Genomic DNA, 13,223 nt, shown 5'->3' on the forward strand with positions numbered 1-13,223 from the left:
AATTATGAATAAATAATGAATTTGTAATGACCATTTACAATTTAACTTTACCGAACTTCACAGATTCAACATGTCTGACATTTTGTCTTTCCTATCCCTGTTCAATATTTCTATATTGAAAAGTAATTAATTATGTAAATTGACAAAATTATCAAAAGTAAATACAAAACGCTACTTTAGCCTACAACACGGACTTCAAATAAAGGCAAATTATAATTATTATTGAGCATTTGAGAATTAAATGCTGTATCTGAAATCTCAGAATTAATCAGATAAAATCTATATATCAACATTGAGTGAGAAGGGGGCGTTAAGTATGAGGCTTTACCAAGGAGATGCCAGATAATGAAGATTAGGGCTACTGTTCTAAACTGAAATGCTGTTAAGCAAATTATTAAAGGTATTTTCTTATACGCCAGAAGTTTGGGTGTGCAACTATTGACATAATTAGGGTTACATCGGATTTTTTGGATACTCAAATTTCTGCTCTGAATGATAGGTTTGGAAGTAAAAAATTAGTTCATTTACTAACATTTTGCAACTGATTAAAATGATGTAATTGCAAGGACTTGTGATTACAATACCATATTTCAGGAACAACTTGAGATACCAAATTGCTGTAGACAACAAAATAATGCTTTGGTCTATTGGAAGTCATATAACTACAGTACCACTACTTAAATGTGATACTTAAAAAAAAAATAAATAAATAAAACACTTAAAAAAAAGGTAAAATTTCCCATCTCTTTCCTCTTTCACCTTTGTTCCTTTTTTATTCGAAATTCATTATATAATGATCACAATATTTAAAAGTAAGTTACTTTACATGTAAATTTACCCATTTGTATCAGCTGTGTTATTGCTGTTTTAGAGGCTTCCAAAATTCGGATACATGTGATACTGTATCTTCTTAGTTAGCAACATTGAATAATAAATGTGGTATTGTCAGTTTTCGTTTAACATGCAGATTTTTAAATCTGTAATAATTGATATCTCTATTTGAAAAAAAAAAAAAGAAGATAATTTTATGTTGGGTTGATAACACTGTTCATCTGTTTGTGTTGTATGATATGTCAACGATTTCCGCTTTTCGGCATTTGCTTCGTATGAAATTTCATCTTTTTCTTTTAATTTCTTTCTTTCTTTCTTTCTTTTCTTTTTTCTTTTTTTTTTTACCAATTTGTTTAGAAGTTACACAATTGTTTCAAGTTAAAAACTTCACTCTCTGTAATAAGGGGGAAAATGGGAAGCTATAGCTAAAAAAGAAAAAGCGTTCTATCTAGCTATTTATAATGTCGATCAATTTAATTACCCTGGCAGCACAGACAGTAGGCTCAACAGTGGTGAACAGTAGGTTAACCAACTGGTAACGTCAGGGCCGGACTTAAGCCTATTGAACTGATTGTTTTAATCGGACCCCGCGCTAGAGTGTAATCTACTCTGGGTTTTCAAATACACACAAGAGCACATAACAATGTAAGATTTCCTTTACAGTCTCAGTGACTGTGGCATCTGGAGAAAAGAGTGTTTGTAAGTTGAAACTAATCAAAACTTACTTGAGATCATCAATTCATCAAGGACGTTTAAATAGTTTGGCAGCTGTATCTACTGATTCTAAATTAGCAGAAGTTTGAACTTAGACCACATTCTAAAAGACTTGGCAGAGAAAAAAAAGCCAGAAAAACAACTTTCTCACAATAAAAAGGAATAATAAAATGCATCATTTATAGTTTGAGTGTTAACTGATTTCTAAAAGTTGAAAATATGTAGTTTATTTCTAATAGCACTTAAATTTTCATTTTTTTTTTCGAACAAAAATTTACATGTGTGTGTGTAAGTTGGCTGGGAACCTGAGGCCCCACATCTCCCAAATCCGGCCCTGACGCCTGAACAAGGTTGGCTCTACGTTGTAATCGCCGGCCTCTTTGTCGATCATGTACCAACTATTTCAATCATCAACATAACCCTTACAAAGGAAACAGAATTGCGATTGGCAGTACGAAGTTGAAATTGTTGGATGAATGACGGCAAATTGGTGGTTAGCCAATATTCACTATAACCCTCGTTGCGCCGAAGTATTTTCCAACTTTATTTTTGCAATTCCAAACCATGTTTACGTACAGTCTACCAAGTGAGGGCCACGGTGGCTCAGTGGCAGAGAATTCACCTCTGGTGCGCGTGGTCCTTGGCTCGATCTCAGCTTACATCAAGTGAGCTTTGTGGTGGACAAACACCGTGTGTATGGGTTTTCTCGGGATTCTCCTGTTTCCTTCCATTTTCTTCATTCCACCATTTCATCCATTCTCATCATCATCGTCTCCTTTAGCCTAGCCAGCGTAAACGTGGAACGTAAAACAATTTAAAGCATTAGTTTCATTAGAAAAAAGCCTACCAACTATGCTTCTAGTATGGGTGCCGAGGGGGCATGGGTTTTCCCGAAGTTTGCATGGTCCAAAGTATTTCTAATAACATCCTTATTGATGATGGTACTTAATGATATCTGACAAACTTGAACAAGCACCGTGAGTGCTTGGATGCAACCTCCCAAATTTACATTTCTCTCTTCAAATTTACAATTCTGCCTTCAAATTTACCGTTTCCCACCCAAATACCATTTTTCGGTTTGATTTTACCATTTTCAATGACCCCTCCGAAAAAGTTATATAGAAATCAGAGCCAGTGCTTCTGACGTGATTAACTTGCTATTCACCCTTTTCAACAGTTAGCACTGAGATTTGAACCACAGTAGAATGTTTGATGCTCTCCCAAGGAGTCGAACCCGAAACCTTGTGCACGAAGGACAAGCATTCTAACCAGTAGATTAGGGAAGGAAGCACGATTCATACATATCTTGAACATACTAATGTCCTGAAATCCGATTACCTATCCTAGGGAAATCTTCAAAAACCTTTTTGACATCTTTGTGCATCTTGCATCTAAGCAGTAGGCTATATGATAAGAGGTCTTTAGAAAATTGGGGCCCTGCCACAGCCGGGTTTTCTGCCTTCACTGCTGGAAGAAGAGGAAAATTCTTATATCAAAACGAAAGGATTAGCAGATCAAGTTTGAATCAAGTGATGACAGATTCGATTGCCATGACTCACTACATTTTCTATCCCTGTTTGATTGTTCTTCCTATTATCCATGAACAACGTGATATTCTTCATTGTTAAACACTGTTTATCGTTATATCTTAGTAACAAATGCTTTGAATGTAAATGTGGAGAATTTGTTTCACATTATTGTGTTCATGAAAGTAATACATACTTCGACTACCTATATTTTAACACAGATATCTTGGAGTGAGAGCGTTGGGAGGGGGACTGGATTATGGTTGTAAGTGTGTTTTACCTCATTACCTTTTATCACAAACAGCAGCCCTACAAAAGCTAGTAATGTGGAACACCAATGAATGTATAATATTGCTTGCCGTGAGAAAAGAACAGAAAAATTTGACAACATCGCTTTTGTTCTGCTTGTGAGACCCGTTGCTGCTGGCTGACAAAACATTGGACTGGAGACCCAAGATCCTTCCGCCTATACAGATTGAAGGAGGTAAAAGCGCGGTCGCCTGCTACGACGACGCTAGCGCCACACGCGGTAACTGTGGACAAGTTAAGATCTGTTATGTGTGCTGCTTGAAGCAAATCAAGAAAGGAACGCTGTTTCACAGCTTTCCGTCTGTTTAGGAACGCGGCGTACGTAGTGTGTGTATGTTGTGTTTGTTCGTGGGACTTGTTTTGGTATCGTTTCTTTCGATTTGTGGAGGAAAAAAAAAAAACAAATAACATTCAACAGAATACGTTTTCTGTATTGAAAAAGAAACAGTGTCAAGTTGTGTGCATGTGTAGTGGTGATATTTTTTGGTGTTATTTCGTAAATCTTTAAAGTGAAAGAATGTATTAATATTCACGAAGTGTTTATATATATGCAGGCGCATGTCTAGTATAGTGAGCCGCATGCTTTATATTGGCACAAGCTACTGATGTTTTTTGTGTGGTGAAGGTGACAATTTATATTAGTCAAATAAAAGACATAAGTGACTTTACCCAGGAAATCCATTACAGGTAAGTTGTTTACTTTGGTTACACATTTTCTAACTAGTACAAACATTTGAGCATTAATATCTAGAATAGCTTTTCATAAAGTTGTTCGTTATGACCTGAGTCTTTCTATGAACAAATAAGTTTTTACGCATTTCTTTTGTCTTACTATTGAAATCATAAAGTAATAAATAATTATTTATTTACTCTGTTTTAATAGCAGGTTAAATTCAATGGTTGTTATTCTCCTTCCGTAATATATTTATATGTATGAATGAATGAACATTGTTAAGTCTAATCTCTGTGATTCTTTCTTTCATTCAGTAGTCTTTTTTAAAAAGTATGTTTCGTGTTTTGCGGTGGTGAGTTTGAACACCTGTTTTGAGGTTCTCATACGGAATTTCTTTCTCTTCTGAGGTGACAAGTGTAGCGAGTCGGGTAAACGTGTATGACGCGTTGCTGCCAAGGACACAAATGATAGAGCATCATATATAAGTAAACAATACTCATCCTTAGGCCCAAATATAGCAAGTGTTTTGTTTGTTCCCCAAGTGTTTGGTGTTTTTTTGTATTTGTGAAAGGGACGAAAGCTGGTTTATAACGCAAATAAATACTTTTCCTTCCCTGGCTTCACCATTCTGTTCTCAATTCTTATTTTCAACTTATTGCTTAAATCAAAGGGAAGAAAACTTTATAGCTTTCTTTTTTCACTTATTCTTGTTTAAAGCATTGACCATGCTCCTTTCGTTTATACTAGCCAATTTCCAGTACAATCAGAACCAGAAATTTTACACGGAAAGCTTTATAAATAGAAAGCGAAAATAAAACTTTAAAAGAAGAAAGTAGGCCAAGAATTATATATTTAGAGGTACCATTCCGCTATTTGCCTCGCGAGGCGAAAAAAAAATAAAGTATTGATTGTGGGACTCGAAGCTGGAACATCTCAGTTACAGAGGTTGTCAGTCACGTGCACCCGTTCGGCACATATGATAGTTTTAAGGTATTTGGTTTACCAAAACTCCTTTATACAGGGTGACCCATACTGACCATCATTTTATATAATTTCTTATTGTTATCCGTCAGGTATACTTAGTTACTTTATTATTTGTTCTTAATGTGTTTTTACTTGTATCTTAAGCTCGGAACAGCCGAAGCACTAAACCCATAAACTAGAATATTATATTTGATCAATGCATTGGTGTATACCTACTTTTGGGCAACCCTATATTGTGCATTTACTTTGTCCGTCCGTCTTGGGGACAAAAAATCTGAAGAACTACTTGATGGATTACCATCAATTTTAGCCACGATGTAGAGGATTGAAATTAAGGACTAAGTTCATTGATGGAAATGATTCATCCAGTTAGATATAAGATTTGGATAATCAAAATCGGTTCTCCATGTATTGTAATGGGAGTATGAATATCACCCTTGCTTGACAGACTACCCGCAATACTATTGAGATTGGCGAGTAACTATAATGCTCAGGATGCAAAATACTAATCTGTTCATGGAATACAACGCTAAAATGGAACTAAATAACTTTCTACTCGTCAAATTTGAAGACTTACGTTATTTTCTATTTCTCAAATATTAATTCAAATGACTATAACATTTTTGAGTGCGGAATGGACGGTGGGGGGAAGGGTAAAAATTCGAACTTCAATTTTCACGTTGTGTACACTGCGACAAACGAATTTTCCTTCACGTGATGTACACTCATGTCCAAAATTATTGTCACATGTTTATAAATATGTCATTGTAGCAATATAATTTGATAACGAATTCGTCCGTTATTTCTTATAAATGTTAGTATGTGTCTAATCGGCAAAGACATGTATGTGGACAATTTCATGTCAAAAGAGCAGTAAATAAGAACAATAAAACGAAAATAACATTTTCTTGTCCATTTAGCAACATTTTGTTTTACTTATTCTAATTTTCGTATTTTTAATTCTTTTCCTATGAAATTAACCACAAATATACATTTCCCGATTACACACATAGTATGGGTATTAAAAGTACCCTGCAAAATCATTATCAAATTATATTCTTACAAGAAGACACTTATAGATATGCTACAATTTTTTTGGACATAAGTGTACATTACTTGGTGGTGATGGACACTGGTCTTTTTTTTTTTTTCTCAAAACTAGTTCCAGACCATTTCTCAGATACATTTATGGTGACATGCCACTTTGAAATTGTGAAATGAATTTTTTCTTGAACGGTCATGCCATGCCATGAAATGAACGGTTATGCCATGTAGACTAATGAGAACGGATCCTAAATGTAAATGAATGATAATGTATCGGTAGAATGGAGAGAGCGAAAGGTAATATACAGACACAATGCTGTCCACAAACTCATGTAGCCTGTAAATCGAACAGGGAATACCTTACATTAGAGGTGAGCTCTGTTATCACTCCACCGTAGTCTGCGATGATTGGACTGTTGTACTTTAAGGAACGTTATCATCATAGGCGTCTCTGGCGGGGAGGGACGAGATAGGCGTCTCTGGCGGGGAGGGACGAGGGGGTCGCGTCCCCCTCCCCAATATTTTGAAGTACAAAATATTCAATATTTCATTCTAATTTAACTTATTTACTAACGACAGAATAACAAACAAATAAATAAATAATAATAATTATATTTATTTGGAATATATTATTCAGGCTGTGGAACGATTATATCAGAGTTCTTGATATACCTTAGGGGACCCGTGAAGGTAAGCAGAAAGCTAACAAATGGACTCGAAGATAATAAATAGGTTGGGCTAGGTAGCACCATTTTAATCACTTTCTTCGATGTCCCCCCCCCCCAATTTTACATGCCAGAGACGCCAGTGGTTATCGTAACTGGCACTTTATATTTTAAACTATATATAAATGAATAAGTGGAGGTAGTGGTCATTTATACATATTTTACCTGCTTTGTAAAAAGGTATTTCTAAGTTATTTAAACAAACGCAAATAGAGCACGAATTACTATCCTTACCTCAAATTAATTCGTTTCGTATTACCGAATACCATTACTGTTGGTTCAATGCCATAATAAATTTCTAGTTGTTACCTATGATTTGTTTTTAAACATATTGAATAATGATCCAGAGCTGTTGACGATCTTCTGTACAAGTGGTTTAAGCCACCGTAAACGGAGCTAAGATTCTGAGTTATGGGTTTCGTGACCGCTGACGTTATTTCAGATTTTGCTTGGGAGGAATGGTAGATTCTACACTAATATAAGTGGTTCCATTTCCCCCTAAATGACGCCCCTGTTCGTGGTATGTGGGGAAAATCAGCTTTGAAACCACACAACTCAAAATTTGTCCTCGGGAGATTATTCGAAATTCTCTAGTTTTTGTTGTGAATCACTCCGCAGGATTCCCAGTGTTTTCAGTTCATGCGATTTCCTTTAAAACTTTAAACAACGCGTCCTGTAAAGTCAATAGCTTGTGTGTGACGATATAATTATCTCAAAATTAATTTTCCCACATAAGCTATTGCGAAGTCTTTAACTCGGAAACAAATCCGATTTCTACTTCCTTTCACATAAGCTTTTCCACTTGTTTTTGTAAACAAAAACCTCCCATGCGCTTTAACAGAAATTATGAAACTGTTTGCATACATAAACAGCCTATTACAACATTTAAAATTGATCAATCGAAACTTTATAATAAGCGCTATCGTTCGCTTCATTTGTGTGTGTGTGTTTTTTAAAAAGATATTTGGAAGTGTATCTAAAATCTTTAGCACCGTATTTTCAGGACATGATCTCCTAGTACAGTGAGAATAAGGAAAATACTACTCCAGGAAAGCGACTGACATTTTTCAAAATCGAGACTTCGGTACGTGGGACAGAAGATGAGATAGTACTTGTTACCTTTCAGACCACAAGTTGACGTTATTTGGAGACGTTATGATCCTATTTCGTTTCTTTAATTTTTTTTCAGTGAAATTTCTTTCACGAATTATTCAAGAGTATGTACTTATTTTTGTGATTTTTGAATACAAGTATCCTTTGCACTAGAGATGGAAAATATGTTATAGTTTTCCTTTTAGCACAATTAATGAATCTGAGTCATATGAATGATTAATTGTTATTAAAAAAAAACAAGTAACAGCATCACAGGTACACCACGAGAAGAAGTTTGTTTTTTTCATGAAACAAAATCAAACTCCTTAATCATCTACATTTTACCAAGCCTACGGTTAAATATAACATTTTATTTCAAATCAAATAGAGTACTCTAATATGAATGGATGTTTGAAAATAGAACATATTTAAGTCTTTAGATTAATAAAGGTATCGAGTAGAAAGTCATTTAGTTACATTTTGGCGTTGAATTCCGCGGATGGGTTAGTATTTTGCATTCTGAGCATTATACTAATCCGTTAATCCCAACAGCACTGTGGCTAGTCGATCAATCAAGGATACTGTTCATCCCATAGCAATACATGGAGACCTGAATTTTGATAGTCCATATCTTAACACCAACTGGATTTATCACGTCCACAAATGAACTCGATTTTGACTTTCTACAGGGTGTTTCAAAACAACACCGACAACATTTGGGAGGCGATTCCTGACACCAGGACAAAAAGTATAGACCATCCTGGGTGCACAAGTGCTTCCTTTCGGAGTTATAGGCTGCCGAAAACATGAAAATATGAAGTTTAAAGGTCCATAGCTCCAAAATTATGGGACCTACTGTAGTCGGGTCAAGACTTCACTAAGGAACTAATATGTGCCCTATCCAAACATACATGTTTTAGAATCCTACGGTATTCACGAACCAATTTTTATAGAGTGGTTTTGGCTGCGAGCACATCATTTGAAGTACTCTCCAACTACCTCTATAAAAATTGTTGCGGAAGTATCACAGGATTCTGAAACTTGAATATTTGGAAAGGGCACATACTAGTTCCTAAGTGAAGTCTTGACCCGACTATGGTAGGTCCCATAGTTTTGGAGCTATGGACCTTTAAAGTTCATTTTTTCATGTTTTTGGCAGCCTGTAAGCCCGGAAGGAAGTATTTGTGCACGCAGGATGGTCTATACTTTTTGTCTTATCTTGGTGTCAGGAATTACCTCCCAAACATTGTCGGTGTTGTTTTGAAACACCCTCTATATCCTGGCCAAAATTGATGATAATCCATCAGATAGTTCTTGAGATTTTGTCTCTTCCGGACGGACACACGGGGACAGAGTAAATGTACTTATAAAGAAGTTTTTGGTACACCAAACGTCTTTTTAATTTAATGCCTTTAATTATATTTAAGTGTTAAAACTAAAGGGACAATATGTAAAAGACATTTTCTTGTTAGGATTATGCTAGGTATTTTTCTAGTCATATTTCGGTGACTTTTGAAAATTTTAACTAGTGCGAAACTTTCATGACCTGTTGGCAACACTTTAAAGTAGGTGCATAATCACCTGGGTGACGTGGATTCAGCGTCTAGATTTCATAACCTAATTCTTAATCCAGGTATCCTTCCAATAGAAGGAACGATATACACAGGGAAAACCATTCAACACGTTAGTTAACCATAGTGTTACCCACGAGATGAATAAGTCGTTCTCGTCTCGTTCACATAAATTTTGTAGAAGTTTCATTTTGACTTGATTCTTATAAAGCTTTTCAGTCTCGTCTAGTTTTGTAAATTTATGACTTAGTGTTTTTTTCTTAATTTCATCTAAAAGTTATAATAATGCTTTCGTATCGCACGAAATCCACGAAGACTGCGATAAAAAAAAAATATATTTAAACCATATTTATAATTGGAGTATACTGTCTTCGCGCCGACTCGTGAAGCTTGGGCTCTAAACCAACCATAGAAATATTTTGCTTGAGCTCCGGCACATCGGAAAACTTCGGTAATATTCGTGGAGCCCCTTTCCGAGCGCACACTTGGGGAAAGGTCCAACAGCTGGAATTCTAGTTCTAGTTCTAGTTATTTCCCTTTCGGGAGATTTATAAAGTCCCAGCCTTATAGCCCAGTGGACTGCTTCACTAAATTTGTTTTAAATGTTTTTGAAAACGTAGATTTGTATAAAATGGCGCGTTCCATCATGGACGAATTCGCCTGTTCTAAGTAAATTTGTTTTTACACTATTTGTAAAATTACTTGGGGGTTAGAGGCTCAGGACAAATAAAAAAGATGTAATAATGTATAAAAATTGTAAAGAAATTAAATTTTGTCAAAATTTAAAATTATGAACAATTCATAATTGCACAATTGAAGAGCATGACGCTCCAGATGTAAATATGTCCGTCGCCATTTTGTTCCCAGCTGGAATTCACTAACAATGTTGCCAAACTTTGAAGTATTTAAGTATTTATTTAAAAAAAATAAAAATTATCAATAATAACACTGCACAACAATAACCAGTGTAACAATTATTCTAAAATGGTAACAATAACACGAATAGTAAGTAGAACAAAAAAAAAAAAAAAAAAAATACAAAACGTAACTTGGCGCCAATCCGACAACACTGTACTCTCGGAAGATGTTTTCCATGTAGCGCGAGAGACGACGCTGACAAAATTTGATGGCCGGAACTCACCCTCGCGTTCTATTGGGTGGTGAAATCAGTAGATCTAGGTCAAGCTTCACGACTCGGCGCGAATACTACAATGACTTGGTTATCTTTAAACGTTGATACATTCTCTTCAGTATGTTCGTACAATCACTTTACCAATTTATAGTTTATACTATGAATCACAGCCTTTGCGATATAAGACTCGGGTGAACTAGTGTTGCGCACGAGATTCGAGAAATTTCTTGTCTCGAATTTAAAAAGGTACCTTTCGTCTCGTTTTCGGGACGAGACACGAAATCAACTGTTTAATGTGGAATGTGAACCACTGTGTTGCGCTTCCACTGGGCATCAAACCTAATCCAAAGGCACGCGAGCCAGCTACTAATCCAGCGGGGAGGGCTGCGTAAATGTTTAAAGTGAAGTTCACTAAATAGAAACAAAAATATTAAAAACACTACATTGACGTTAACGGGGTATAATCTTAGGAGGAAACTATAGGTATAGGTACAGAGGATATTGAAACTGAAGCAACTGCGCAAATAGCATAGGATATTCGCGGGACTCACCAGAGCCATCTGGTAGTTTACATCGTACTTTTGGGCAGTGAGTCGCGTATGCGGGTTCTTGGAAGTCACTGTCACTCCAGTAGAAGATGTTTGTCAGTGAACGTCAAATTGTGTGTGTAGAGCGATATGATGGGGAACATACCGACTTCAAAAGAGGGCTGATCGTAGGGGCGCGTCTAGTAGGTGCAAAAGTGGAACATTTTGTGATGTTTCATGAGCTACAGTATCCAGAGTGGTGTATGTATATCAAGAGAAAAGAGAAACCACATTCAGGATGAGCAACTGCAAGGGGAAAGCGGAAGTTGTGTGACAGGGACGTCAGAACATTGACTAGGATTGTTGCACAAAAACGAAAAACCGCAGCATCGGCAATCACCGCACAAGTGAATACATACCTCCAGAACCTGTATGCATGAAAACAGCCCGTCGATATCTGCATAAGGCCAATATCCAGGGCAGGGTTGTGATACCGAAGTCTCTCTTCAGTAGCACAAATGCTGCAAAGCGGGTTCAGGGTCTCAGAAGCATAAAATCTGGACGTTAGATGACGTAAAACGTGTCATATTCTCGAATGAGCCCAGCTACACTGTTTTCCAAACAACAGGGAGTGTTCTTCTGGAGAAGCCCGTCTGATGCATACAACCCAGACTGCTTGGTACTCGACAGTCAAACATGGAGGTGGATTCGTGATGGTTTTGGGTGCAATATCGTGTCATACTTTGGGCTCGCTGCTAGTTCTAGAGGGTCATGTCGCTGCCAAGGACTATAGGACCATTCTGGAGGACCATTTACACCAGGCCCGCAACCAGATGGGGGGGCTAGGGGGGCTGGGCCCCCTTAAACTTTTCGAGGCCCCTGCAAACTCTAACACAAAGTGTTATTAATACAAAAAACACAATTAGCTACTTGTATGAGAATTTTTAATGACTTGCCCCCCTAACATATTCATGGCCCCCAAACCTCTGTTGCTGGTTGCGGGCTTGATTTACACCCAATGGTTCGAACACTTCCCGAACAGTGGTGCAGTGTTCCAGAACGATAACTGTCCCTTTACACTACTAAACTTGTCACGGAGTGGTTCGATGAGCATGACATTGAAGTTGAACATCTGCGATGGTCCACTGAATCACCGAATCTCAACATCATTGAGCCTGTATGGGATTTGTTAGAGGATCAAGTGAGGAAATTTTTTTCCACATCATATACTCCTGCTGAACTTGTCACTTCGCTTCAAGAGAAATGGCAGAAAAACCCTCTGAAAACGGTGCAGAACCTCTATCAATCCTCCCCAAGTCATGTTGCAGCTCTACTTACTGTTTGCCAAAGGCTCCCCAACTCTTATTAAATACGGTTTTCTACCAGGTGTTCCAGTTTCAATGCCCACTACCTGTAGGTAAACATTTGATTAACATGATTAAGAACAAAGTAATGCGAATATGCTGTTGCTTTGTAAATTGTTAATTCGAAGGAAATCTCGAAAGTAAGTCTACAAAGCGCTGGGGACGCAGGGATAGTGTTTTGGCTTGGCAGCCGTTTGTAATGGAGATCCCGCATGATGTGCTGCCAAATGCGTAGTTCACACAATTATTAGGTTTTTGAACACAAAAGGCGTTAAACCGATGAAAGTGTGTGGCGAGTGGTGCATGGATATCGAGAACGTCCGCAAGTGGTGTAGGTAGTTTGCAGCTGGTCACACTGAAATTCACAACGAAAAAGGGAGCGGGAGATGCGTCATTGCTGACAAAATCGTCTCGAAGATTGAACAAACTAGTGATCAGCATCTGTTTCCTAAGTTTAAAGAACATTTGGGTTCGTTCATATATTACGTAAGTTGCCAACAGAGAGAAGGGGTTCGACCTTGCGTTACGAAGTGTGACAAGAAAGGACGAGGAGGTTTACATCTTCGTTACGTAACGCTTGTTTTCTTGCTGTCATTTTCATTTTTATTATCAGATTTATAAGCAATCCTTTAAACAAATAATTTTATTCAGTTCTTTTCTTTCTTATAAATAAATAAATATTGTGTTTTGGAAATTGCGAACATATAGCCTATATAAATTTATTCATGCAG

At 36.9% G+C, this 13,223-nt stretch overlaps 1 protein-coding gene across 1 annotated transcript in view; it reads left to right on the plus strand.

Annotated features, from left to right (window-relative positions):
• The first annotated feature begins 3,578 nt into the window (after positions 1 to 3,578).
• bbg (PDZ domain-containing protein big bang) overlaps positions 3,579 to 13,223 on the plus strand; it is a 956,487-nt gene continuing 946,842 nt past the window's right edge. The window contains exon 1 of the mRNA XM_081748413.1: positions 3,579 to 4,067. The gene's annotated coding sequence lies outside the window, so the exon portion shown is untranslated. The remainder of the gene's footprint in view (positions 4,068 to 13,223) is intronic.

This window comes from Thermobia domestica, chromosome 2 (assembly GCF_964235325.1).
Source record: "Thermobia domestica chromosome 2, izTheDome1.hap1.1, whole genome shotgun sequence".
Classification (NCBI taxonomy): Eukaryota; Metazoa; Arthropoda; class Insecta; order Zygentoma; family Lepismatidae; genus Thermobia; species Thermobia domestica.